This window comes from Vipera ursinii, assembly GCF_947247035.1.
Source record: "Vipera ursinii genome assembly, chromosome: 2".
NCBI lineage: Eukaryota > Metazoa > Chordata > Lepidosauria > Squamata > Viperidae > Vipera > Vipera ursinii.
This window is the reverse complement of record NC_139513.1, coordinates 8,276,459-8,289,959: the sequence shown is the minus strand read 5'-3', so window position 1 is coordinate 8,289,959 and position 13,501 is coordinate 8,276,459. Positions and strand designations below refer to the sequence as shown.

The 13,501-nt window shown below is 41.3% G+C and overlaps 1 pseudogene across 1 annotated transcript in view; it reads left to right on the top strand.

Moving 5' to 3' along the window:
• Window positions 1–12,191: 12,191 nt before the first annotated feature.
• LOC310633299 (vomeronasal type-2 receptor 26-like) overlaps window positions 12,192–13,501 on the top strand; it is a 19,362-nt pseudogene continuing 18,052 nt past the window's right edge. Inside the window, exons 1-2 of the transcript in view lie at window positions 12,192–12,412; window positions 13,140–13,428. The product of the transcript in view is annotated as a vomeronasal type-2 receptor 26-like (transcript). The remainder of the gene's footprint in view (window positions 12,413–13,139; window positions 13,429–13,501) is intronic.

Below are 13,501 nucleotides of genomic sequence, written 5' to 3'. Positions count from 1 at the left end.
AGACTCAGGGCGGCTTACAAGCTTAGCAGTAGCCTTCATTCTATGTATATGCCTGCTTATTAGGGCTTTCGCCCCCCCCAAGCGGCATTATTACAAAGTCAGCTTAATTGCCCCCAACAATCTGGGTCCTCATTTTACCTACTTCAGAAGGATGGAAGGCTGAGTCAACCTTGAGCCTGGTGGGATGCGAACCTGCACTAAGGCAGCTGGTGTTACTTAAGGAGGCATTAGCCCACTGCTCCACCAAGGCTCTTGCATGATTGAAAACTGTCTCCCCAAGAAAGACACACCTGAGGGATTTTGTAGGTGCCCAACATGGTTGAAATCTGCATGGAGATGCCAGTCTCGGCCTCTTCCAGAACGGCCACTGTGTTTCTCTGCCTTCCACACCTGTAATTGGGAACATTGCTTTCCCCATCTGAAAGCAGGTCCAGCAGCGGATCTGAAGTCATTTCTACTTTGAAGAAATTTTCATAGATATTGTAACCTAGAGTGAAGTTAGGTAAGAGATGGCCGTTCTGGTTTACGTCCTTGGTTGCGAAAAGGAAAGGCAGAAATTTCCAATAAAATTTGGATGTTCTTCTGCAGATATTAATATAGTGAAAATAACATTTAACATTTATTTCACAACGGTACTTTTAATCCATTCAATTATGAGTTTTATTTCAGAGATAAGGATTATTTGCTACATTCCAAAGTATTGCCATACAAAAAGAATAAAAACAACAACAACATGCAGTATGTCAAAACCATTCTCCCAGTTGATTACATTAACACCACTTTAAATTCATGCCCGGGTCTTCAATAATTTTCACCCATATTTGATGAACTGTTTTCTTTTTCTTATTGAGGGAGGGTGCGATACACCGATAGGTAAAAGAAAATATTTATTATTAACTTGTATATTCTAGATAGAAAGGGACGCGGTGGCTCAGTGGGTTAGGATGCTGAGCTTGTTGATCAGAAGGTCGGAGGTTTGGTGGGTCGAATCCCGAGCGCCGCGTAACAGACTGAGCACCTGTTACTCATCCCAGCTTCTGCCAACCTAGCAGTTCGAAAGCACGTAAAAATGCAAGTAGAAAAATAGGGACCACTACGGTGGGAAGGTAACAGCGTTCTGTGCACCTTTGGTGTCTAGACATACCGGCCACATGACCACGGAGACGTCCTCGGACAAGCGCTGGCTCTTCAGCTTTGAAACACAGATGAGCACGGGCCCCTAGAGTTGGAAACGACTAGCATGCATGTGCAGGGGAACCTTTACCTTCTAGATATCATAAATATTTTTGGAGTTGGATTAAAAGTTTGGAGTGACAGAAAATGGCTCATGCAGGGATGTCATTCAGAAGCTGTTAAAGACCAGGTTATTCTCCTGTGCTTTGAGACAGAGCAAAGGTTGAATCCCTGTTAGAAGGACTTTTGTTGGGTTTTTGTTGTTGTTGTTTCTGGGGTTATGAATCTTTTCCTCTTCTCAGTTCTATTACTTTTAATTTTAAGACTCCCAGAGTCACACAACCCATGAATTCTATGAGTAAACAAACTAACAAACAAATCAACATAATAGATATATTTTCATTTTTAAAAAATCTTTTAGGTCCCTTCCATGAACTTTGAATGAGAACCAGTTGCAAACTCTGTGAACAGCTAACTGGGACTCTTTCATCCTAGCAGTAAATTTTGGTGTGGAAAAACAATGATGGAGTCATCTCATTTCTGATGCAGAGAGAAAATCCAGCATCCCTCTCTGCTTGGACCAGGCATCCCACAGAGTCAGCTAAGTTCAGTCTTTCTGCTCCTCTGTGACCATATTCTAGCTCTGCTCATAGGTTGCACAGGAAAGTGGATAGGGACAAGTGTTCTGATTGGGTTCTGATACTTAATAGTTTAAAATGAGTTTCATTGCCTGCAATATACAATAAGGACTGCAAGATACAATAAAATAAGTTAACAAAAGGAACAGAACAAGGGGAGAGCACACTGTGTTCTAAGGATGCTGTAAGTATAGACGATCATTGGAAAAGGAGTGTTTGTAATGCAGTGCAGGAAGACTGACTTACAAGGAGAATTTGTTGAAGGACTTCTAGTGAACTTCAATGATTGAAAAACAGCCTTCCTGTAGAGACTATGCCACTAATGAAATAATCTCCCGACTTATAATGATTGTCTGGGTCCACTTCACCCTGTTCCAGAGTCAGGGGGCTTTGGGCTTGTGCAGTTCCTGTTGGCCACAGAAGCAGAAGCATACAGCTGACCTCATGGGTGTGGTGGAAGGGAAAGGTCCTTAGGTTCCTCTGTGTGCACATTCTAGCTCTGCTCATAGGGCAAAAACTAAATGGAATGGGGCAAATATCTTGATTGGATTCTTAGACTTTACAGCTCAAAGTGAGCTTCTTCACCTGCATTGTGCAATAGCAGCAGGGCTTTTTTTTCTCATTGAACGCTCAGAACGGAGTTCCGGCACCTTTTTTGGATAGAACCTTGTAGGGTAGGCAAGGCAGGTTGTATAACATGTGTGAGTTCTGGCACCTTTTTCTTTTACAAAAAAAATCACTGAATAGCAGGATCAGAAAGTAACTCAGCAAAAGGAGCAGATCAAGGGGAGAGCACCTTGTGTTTTCAGAGGACTGGAAATATAGACATTCCTTGAAAATGGAGTGGCTCCAAGGCAATGCAGAACTTACTTAATGAACTTCATTGAAGGGCTTGTATTGAACTTTAACAATTGAAAAATAGCGTTCATTGTAGAGACTATGCCACTAATGAAATAATCTCCTGACTTGTAATGATTCTCTGGGTCCACTTCACCTTGCTCCAGAGTCAGGAGACATTTGGCTTTGCATATCTCACAGGCTCCCCTTGGCCAGAGAAACAGAATAAGTTGAAGCAGTAGCAACATGATTTGTGTTCCTGACTGAGCCTTCTCTGTAGTACCTGGTTCTAACAGTGTATGAGGTGAAGAGGTGGAAGAAAAAAAAACACCTCTTCCAGGAAAATAGTTTTAGATCCAGTCAGAGCCAAGCCAAGGGATAAAAACACAGCACCTGTCTGTCCTGAAACCAGCCCCAGATTCTCTTTCTGTCTCCAGAACCATTTATGAACCCAGTATTTCTGATCTAGACTCCACTCAGCTTTGCCTTTGAGTCTGATATTGATGTCAAATCAATTTGTGACTTATTTGTGTAACGTTTTCTGAAAGTTTGCAGAAACATCTCTAGGGTCCTAAACATAAAGACAACAAAGGCACTATAATTTGGATAATTGCAAGGAAGAGAACTTACTGAAACTTGAACAAGTCAAGAGGCAGGGATCCAAAGGGAGAACTCAAAGTTGTGGCTTCAAACTTTGAAGATGGGACAGTGAGGGAGACTGGAGAATTTTGCCCCAAATATATATAGTTCCATTTTTCCCCACCATCCTTAAATCTTAAAGATAAATAAAATTCTGACTCCTGTTTTCTTCTTATATCTCTTCTTCCTCTTTGAAATTTTTATTATCATTCAGGTCTACTTGTATTTTCCATTAAATAACTCCAAAAAATCTGTTACATTCCAATTTCATGTGACTGAACAGGTTCTTTGCCCGCTTAATTATTCTTGCCAAGGTACCTGGTTTGGCTATTGTTAGTTGATACCTTATCAGAGGTTCAGTTTAGCAATCTATTGTTACAAGTATCTCCCATAGTTTCCTGTGTCAGTGGGTCATTGATTTGTATTAATGGCTAAGGGAGAGCTGAGACAGTGAGATAAATAAAATTAAATTTGGAATAAAGAATCTCCTATGTTTGATTATCAATTATTAAAATATTTTTTTTTATTTTTATTTTTATTCCATTTATATCCCGCCCTTCTCCGAAGACTCAGGGCGGCTTACAAACTTAGCAGTAGCCTTCATTCTATGTATATGCCTGCTTATTAGGGCTTTCACACACACCCCCAAGCGGCATTATTACAAAGTCAGCTTAAAATAAAATACTTCCCCCACACTCTTTAATGAATAAGCCAGCCTTATAAGCTCAATAATAGTCAATTTACCAGAAAGCCAATAATAGAACACAAGCTGGGAAGAATTTTGGAATCATTAGAGAATATTGGCTGGATCCTGATGCAGTGGCAAAATTAGCAATGCTGGAAACAGAGTTATTTGGCTGTACCTAAATTTGGGGTATTCCCCCCCCCCCCATTTTTAACTGTGTTCTGTATCTGAAGCTTTATCTTCTTTTGGCACTCTTAATAAAGTTGATTTTCCTGGAGTTCAACTATGGCTTTCTTCCATCAGCCTTAGGTTGGCTGAGCTACTGACTCCCAAAGCCAGTATTCTTCCATCAATACCTTTCTGGTTCCCCAGAGTGTTGGTGGACAAATTGTTGGTATTGAAGGACATGTGTAACAGCAAGGAAGTTTAGTTGGCTAGTAGTTGTCCCACAGATAGGTGACCTGAGAACTGAAGGATGTCAGAAGAGGGGCAGGTTAGACCCTGAATATACCTTTTCCTAATTGCATACCGGTAATGTTGAACACTAGAGGGTACCAGGGAATCAAGGAGTCTTCCTCCTCCCCCTCCTCCTCCCTATCAAGCAGCAGAGATCACATATCAACCACAGAATTTTATAGCTTTTTTTTCTCGAAACCAAAAACAACAGAAAGGCTAAGTAATGCTCAGGAAGTCAGCCAGTTGAGAAGTATCAAAGAGTACTCATATACCAGGCCTGTCAGGAAGGTGCAGGATATGAAAAATGTCTCCTACAAGAAATTCCAGACCTAAAATCAGAAAGTCTGTTCAGCATCTCATCTTTTGGAACAGGAACAGGAAGCTAAGAGAGAGGAAATCATACAGAGGATAGAATTAGATCTGGAGCTTAACTGAATAGAAATCGCCAGGAAAGAGCACATAGGGAGAAATAGAAGGAGAAAAAACACCAGTAAACCTATTTAGGTTTTAACACCACAATATCATCACTAAGCCAGCTTCTGCTGGAAGGCCAACCCGGTAGTCACAGTGGGCTATGCAGCCCCTGCTGCCGGATGCTGTCAGCCCCTGTGTGCTCACCGTGGGTGGAGCACATTCCCCTCATGATCAAGAAGAAGAAGAGAGAAGGACTGGAAAGCATGAACATTAAGAATGGGAAAGACCCACAAAGGGGGGGGGGTGTAAAAGAGAAGCAGGTGAGCTGGGTGGAGTTGAGGGCAGTAACTTTGGGACTGGCTCCCACTCCTTTTTCAGCGAAGGAAAAAGGGTGAAAAAGAATCCCCCCTTCTGACATTTTATGCAATTGTTATATACAGTCTTGTTAACGTTACTTTTTTCTATATCTTGATATGACTTATGACTAATCAACAATAAACTATTTGAATATATTTATGAAAACCAAATTGGGGCCTTCGCCCAGGTTCGCCTGGTGCTCCAGTTGCGGCCCTATCTGGACCGGGATGCCTTGCGTACAGTCACGAGTGCATGGCTCGTGACCTCTCGTTTGGACTACTGTAATGCTCTCTACATGGGGCTGCCCTTGAGGACCACTCGGAGGCTTCAACTGGTGCAGAATGCAGCCGCGCGAGTTGTGTTGGGGGTCTCCCGATACTCCCATGTTACACCTCTGCTCCGCGAGCTGCATTGGCTTCCAGTTGCCCTCCGGGTGAGATTCAAGGTGCTGGTGATGACCTATAAAGCCCTACATGGCATGGGTCCAGATTACCTACGGCAACACCTGCTGCCGGTGTCAACCTCCCTCCGTCCAGTGCGCTCCCACAGAGAGGGCCTCCTCAGGGTGCCTCCGATCAGAGAATGTCGATTGGTGGCCCCCAGGGGGAGGGCGTTCTCTGTGGGCGTGCCAGACCTGTGGAACCGCTTGCCGGTTGAGCTCCGGACGGCCCCCGACCTTCGCTCCTTCCGACGGGATCTAAAAACCTATTTATTTGAACAAGCCAGCCTGGTCTGATGGATTTGGGGTTTGGGTTTTAACATGGCTTTTAACTATTGTATTATATCGGGCATAATTATTTAATGTTTTTAAACTTTTGTACTTTGTATTTTGATATATATTACCCTGTACACTGCCCTGAGTCCTTCGGGAGAAGGGCGGAATAAAAATTTAATAAATATAAAATATATAAATTGGATTCTTTTAAAGTAAACATTTTGGATTCCGTCTGACCCCACCAAACATAAAACAGCCTTCTTTATTGTTTTTCCAGATCAGTTTTGATTTATTTTCAGACTTGCCACATGATAAAAGTCATTTGCCCTTTTATAACTGGCTTTTCCCAAAAAAAGGGTTCCTCTATCCAGAAATTGTATGTATAAGTGCTCCTTCAGTTCAGATGGACCCTAGTTGGTCTCTTTGCTTCAGAATTTCATGAGGAGAATTTCATGAGGAGTTTTGCTCCTTTGCTTGTCAAGAATGGAATTTGTGTTGTTATGTCACAATGATTACTAACAATTCGACTTAAAGCAGCCCTCAGGGATGCCCTCTCTAAGTGGAGACAAGTCAACGTCTTTCTTCACTACATAGAATACTGTGCTGTTTTGGACAAAATTCTTCCTTTTCATTTCACATTTTCGCGTTTGCCAGGACCCATTGAAGGGAAACTCTGGATCATGACACTCATTGGACTGTAACCACGGAAAGATCATAGACTTCTCAAATATGTGAATATTATCTGGACTGTTGATTTTGAGAGAAAAAACAAACTAATAAAGGATGCCTATGAACCCATTTTTTTCTATATGGTACCTCTTCAGGTCTTCTCCATATTGTCCTCCAATGCTGGTCTGTTGGGCTGTATCTTCATCCCAAAGTGCTACATTATCATTCTGAGGCCAGACCAGAATACAAAGGAACATCTTACAACCAGAAGAAATGTAGATATGTGAGACAGAGGAATTTCCAACAGACCAAACCTAGAAATGATCCATGCTGGTCTCCATGCACAAATAGGCCAATGGTTTTGCTTGAAAAATTGATGTCCTCCATCCTTGTATTGTAGAGTTGCATGCTGGCCACTTAAGTCTTTGGTGTGTCAAGGTATCATATCTGTTCTGTGTCCTTAGTTTATTTGAGCCCTGAAATATCCCACCAAGGTATGTTAAACATGACACTTGTGCAATGGACATTTTGTTATGACAGAAATAATTACAGGAGGGCTGTAAAAATGCCATTATTTTATTTGTGTCATCATTCTGTGCAATTGGACTCAAGATTTCAGCATCATAAGCATAAGAAGAGGAGAAAGATACCTCCAAGCAAATTAGGACATGGATAATCTAGGTTGTCCAACTAGTAAACTAAATTATTATGTAGAAGTTAAAAAAGAGAGGAGCTGAAGTATACCCTGATAACATTTCCAGAAAAGAATTCCTATAGAATGGGATGATGGAGCATCCCATGGATATGATGCAAGGAAGATGGGTGAGGCTGGGCATAAACACCCAGGCAGGAATTAGGATAATTCATACATCTTGTGCTTTTGGACACTCCAGAGTTATGTGGTTATCTAGGTAGTCATGAAAATGGGTCCTCAACATCTTTTCTTATCTTTTTAAAATAGAAATTTGGAAGGAGATCCTATTCACAAAAAGAAGTTATCCTGAAATTATCACTTTTATTCTCAAATTTAGCAGAAATATGTGTGGCTATCTGTATCATTCTTATTCGCTGTATCACCGCTGTATCATCCTGACACCAAATAAATACTCAGCCTTCCTCATCCCCTTCTTTTGGACCTGGATTGATATCCACCTTTTAAGGCCTCTGTCATAATCCATGTTCAATGAGATAGTTTTGGGGAGAAGATCTGTTCAATCTCATCATTGGCCATCTTGTCCAGCCTTCCACTGAAAACTGATGTTTCGAATAAGTAACAGAAATAATTTATCTGCAGAATAAAAAATTGCCTGAATGTCCCTGGATTATGGTCGTTCAAAGCAGAGCTGACCTGAAAAGATATTAAAAGTGTGCAATAGAATAATCAGCTTTGTTTCGGAGCAAAAAAAAACCTATTATAAAGATGGGGGCTGTTATGAAGAAGTGAGAGATTTCTTCTCCTGCAAATAGAAATGTGGGCAGTGAGAATGCTTATCTGCTCATAATGCTCAGTTGTTGCATCTCTTTCTGCTGACCCTTACAGTATGTGAAATAGGATAGAGAATGTTACAGACATAGTTGTGGGATTTTGTAGGTGGTGAACATGACGTCCATCTGAGAGGAGATGTTAGCCTCAGTCCTTTCACGGACAACAAAAGGTCCTTTTGCCTTCTACAGCTAAAGGTAGGAATAAGGGTCTCCCCAGCTGATCCAGCACATCATCCCAAGCCATTGTGGTATTCAAATAATTGTCATGAAGGTTGTAGCCCAGGATATAGGGAAAGAACTGGAAATGCTGGTTGATTTCTTGGATGGCAAAAAAAAGTAGAGTCTTTGATGCTCTCCTAACCAACAGCAATATAAACTAATTAGAATAGAGAGAACTAAAAATAGAAAAAAAGGGGGGGGGAAACCAGAAGCTAAAAGTGCAACAAGAAAAGAGTTAGAAAATAAGAACAATAGAAAGCTATAGAAATATAAAGAAGTAACTTCCAATATTCTTCACAGCAACTATAAGTAGAATTATATATTTTAAGAGAGTTACATTCCAACTCTCTTCGTTCTACAATCTGTCCTATCAAATCATTAAAACCATAAATTTGGAGTTGATTGTTGTGCACCTTTTTATGCAAAAAGAGATTAAGGATGTTTCAGTCACCAATAAAGGGAGATATTGTCCTTTCTCTAATCAAAGAAATCAGTTTGTCCATCTCAGCAAGTTCTGTCAATTTCACCAATGATTTTTCCATGATGGGTAGTGCTGAATTTTTCCACTTTGTGCATATAATAATCTCGTCATGTTAATCACAAATTGGAATATTCTTCCATGACGTTCTTCTATCCATTTATCCATCAATTTTAAAAGGAAATGTTCTGTCTTAAATTTAATATTTATCTTTAAAATTCTATCAAAATATGAATTCGAAACTATTTTTAAAGCTTTTTTACATGTTCACCAAGCATAATAAAATGTCCCTTCATGTTTTCAGTTACAACTCTACAGAGCTTTTCAAAAAAAAGCCTATGATGTAGTCTGGGGAATTAGTTGAATTAGTTTAAGAACCAAAACTAGGAGCACCCCAGGCCATCTTTCCTTGTGTCCCCATCATTTCACCCCCAGCAAGGTTCCTGAGATACAGAAAGGTTCAATTGCTAAATCAAAAATTCAAAAGTTAGCATATGTTTATGGGTCTATGTATGTATGTGTTTGGAGGGGAGACAAAGAAGTGAGGGAAGGCAGGAAATTGCTACGGTTGACAGAATCAACACACTTGCCTTGAAACGTAATATTTTCTCATTTTTTTCACCAGAAAATAAAAACAACATTAAGACATTAAGACTTCACTAGTTTTCTTTCTTTATAGATTTAGATCCGTTCTTGATTCAGGAGGTCAAGGTAGTGGACATGTCCTTATTTATTTATTTCATTTTTATTTTATTTAGATTTATATACCGCCCTTTCCCGAAGGACTCAGGGCGGTTTACAGGATATTTAAAAGAAAGTCAATACAAAAGCTAAAAACAATTTTAAAAGATTGCATCATTCCCTGAGAAAAAATAAAAACCCCAGTTAAAGTTAAAAAATTCTCAGCCTGGGCCGGAGAGCTCGAAGAGCCAGGTCTTCAGGTCCCGGCGGAATGAATGCAGGTCAGGGGCAGTCCTAAGCTCCGCGGGCAGCTGGTTCCAGAGGGCAGGCGCGCCCACTGAGAAGGCCCTACCCCTGGGTGTTACCCGCCGGCAATCTTTAACTGGCGGCACCCTGAGAAGACCCTCCCTGTGGGAGCGCACTGGACGAAGGGAGCTTGATGCCGGCAGCAGGTGTTCCCTCAGATATCCCAGACCCTCGCCATTTAGGGCTTTATAGGTCATCACCAGCACCTTGAATCTCACCCGAAGGGCAACCGGAAGCCAATGCAGCTCGCGGAGTAGAGGTGTTACATGGGAGTATTGGGAGACCCCCATCACAACTCGCGTGGCTGCATTCTGCGCCAGCTGAAGCCTCCGGGTGGTCCTCAAGGGCAGCCCCATGTAGAGAGCATTGCAGTAGTCTAAATGGAAGGTCACGAGTGCATGAGTGACTGTGCGTAGGGCATCTCGGTCCAGATAGGGTCGCAACTGGCGCACCAGGCGAACCTGGGCAAAAGCCCCCCTGGTCACAGCTCCTATGTGATCTTCAAAATTGAGCCGTGAATCCAGGAGGATGCCCAAGTTGCGAGCCCTATCAACGGGGGGTAACACCTCACCCCCCCATCGTTAGAGATGGAATAATCTGGTTACCCCGAGATGACGGTATGCACAGCCACTCAGTCTTGGCAGGATTGAGATGAAGCCTGTTTCTCCCCATCCAGACCCGGACCGCTTCCAGGCAACGGGACATCACGGCGAGGGCATCGCTGGGTTGGTTCGGGGTGGAGAAAAAAAGTTGGGTATCATCAGCATACTGATGATACCCCACCCCGAAACCACGAATGATCTCACCCAGTGGCTTCATATAGATGTTGAACAGGAGGGGCGAGAGAACCAACCCCTGAGGAAATCCACGAACGAGAGGCCTCGGGGCAGACCTCTGCTCTCCCTTTCATCCTGTGATCCTGCCTTCTGAAGCACCAGAGAAAAAGTCAACTCTATCTGGGATTTGTCCAGAGACAGTTATTCCCCTAAATTCAAACACTAAATTCCTTGAATTAAATTCTCAGCAAAGTTCATATCTTCCAGTACTTTAAGTAAAAAATACCAATTCAAATTCCAGGTCCCCCCAAACTAGATGCTGGGTGGATGTGGCAAGAAATCAGGTCTGACCATCCACCACACTGTGGTCATCGCCATGATCTCACCTGCAGACCTCACAGCTTACTCTTTAATTAGTAAATTTAGGAACTTCAAAACATAGAGGATTTCAGTATATTACACAGACAGGGAAAGACAACATAGAGAGTGTCAAGGGGGAAAAACATTATCCCCCCTTTAACTTTCTCCCTATTTACCCAATGATACAATCCATAGTCTTTCAGTCACCTCTCATCCAAAAATTGATATTTCTAGAACAGATTGGAAATAAAATTTAACTTCAGACACAAGGAATTTTAAAATCAGCTCCAATTTAGGGATCATACATGGAGATTTAAAGTAAAAGAAAATTACAAACAGGCCCTACTCTTAACTTTAAGCAGGGTTAAAGGGTCCCTGGAGGTCATGTAGTCCAACCCAGTACTCAAGCAGGAGACCCTATACCATTTCTGACAAGTGGCTGTCCAGTCTCTTCTTAAAAGCCTCCAGTGATGGGGCAGCCACAACATCTGAAGGCAAACTGTTCCATTGGTTGATTATTCTCACTGCCACAAAATGTCTTCTTAATTCTAGGTTGAATATCTCCTTGATCAGTTTCCATCCATTGTTTCTTGCCTGACCTTCAAGTGTTTTAGAAAATAGTTTGACCCCCCCTTCTCTCTGACAGCCCCTCAAATATTGGAATACTGCTATTCCATTATTTGAGGTTCAAAGGACTGATTGCTTCCATTGCTCTGGGTGATCTTGTTCAGGGGCCTCTGGAGAAGATACCTTACTAAAGGACAGCAGAAGTTATCTGGTTGTTGAAATACCTTTCTCCAGCATCATTTTCTAGACATGTCTTGACAGGATGGACCACAACCAGTACAGGACAATGCCCCCAGGGGTGTGTCTATGATTTTTCACTAGCATCTTTTTCCTCCAGCTACTCCTCTGCAGATGGGGTTGTGAAGAAGTTTAGGATCCCAAGAGGAGAAATTCATTCTCAGTGTAATGATCACAATTACAGGTATGACACCTCTTCTGCTGCTTCTCCAGTGACTGCCTTTGATGTAAACATCAAACATTGAAGCAACATGCAAAGGTCTTTCATCAGAAAAGAATAAATGCATCAGCTCATATTTTGTGTGGCACAAGTATTGAGACAGGCAAGAGCTGTGCTTTTGAATGCACATTTCTTTCAAGGTGAAAGTCAGTTTGCTTCTGTCTGAACTGGGAATAGCACTGGCATTTCCCCCTCTTGTGAGAGTGCTTTGAATTCCTCTAATTCTTCTTCTTGTTCTTATTTAGAAATGGGAAAGGAATTGATTCAGCCCTATAAATCATGGACCTCCTGATTCTTCTTCTGATGCTGCCAGTGTCCCAGCCAATCTCCGCGAAATTTAGCATGAAGTGCCCACTGAATTTGGACCACCAGGATGGAGAAAAGCCATGGAGCTATTACAGGCCAGGAGATCACCTCATTAGTATGATCACCACTGGAACAAAAATACTGCAGACAACAATGTTGTCTTTCAACATGGCTCCTTATTATCAATTTGAACCGTAAGTCATTCAGTGTGATGGAGCCGCATTCGCTCTGTTTGCAATCCTAACACTCTCATTCTTTTCCTGTTTCATTTATGCCTATATTGCAGGATCTATTTGATTTCTTGAATCATTTTGATTTCCATTGCTCCTTTCTTTTGTCTTATTTTTTGGGAAGAGACTCAAATCCAAAGATGGGCAGGAAAAAAAAGAACTGAAAGACGTCCAGATTATATATCTTTCTAAATCCAATCCTGAGTTGTCACTTGAATATCAGTTTCAGTTTTATACAGTTATTGAATGGGTTGTAGTTGCCTCTTTACAGCCCATTTCCATATTTTTATAACCACTCATTCCTATTCAGTGCCTGATCCTTATAGGAACAGAGAATGAGTTGATTTTAGAATTGCTTTTCTGAGTTGTTTATGAAACAGCCTCTTCCTATTATGATGCTTCTACTTTAATGATTGAGTGATTTTAAATCTTGGTTACTTGACAGATGAAAACAAGTAGTACTAGAAAGAATGGTTTATTTGTGATTCTCAACTTTAGCAAAAAACTATCTCCATCCCATTTATCGAACACTGATTAAAATGAAATGGTGATGGGTAATTATAATTTCCTTCTGGTTTTGGATCAGAATTGGCATAAGAATTAGAGGGCTTGTGGAGACAAAGACAATAAAATTGAGAAAATAGTTTGGTATTGCTGTAAATAATGATAATATGAAATTTTTTTACCTTAGTATACCTTTTGATAAATTAAGAATACTACGCTACATTTTTAACATTCAAATGGTCAACAAGACTCCCCAGCTTTTGCGAAATCTCACACTTGGCTACAACATCCATGACAACTATTTGAACACACTTGGGACTTCAGATGCCTTGCTGCAGATGCTCTCTAATGGAGAAGCCAATGTTCCCAACTATAGCTGTGGAAAGAAGGACAACATTTTGGTTCTTGTTGATGGAGCTACTCATGACATCTCCATCCAGATGTCAAGATTAGGAAGCACTTACAAAGTCCCTCAGGTTTGTATGTGTTTTTATATGGGAAAATCGAGTAGGATGGTGGATTTGTAGGTGATAGGTCCAATCACATCCT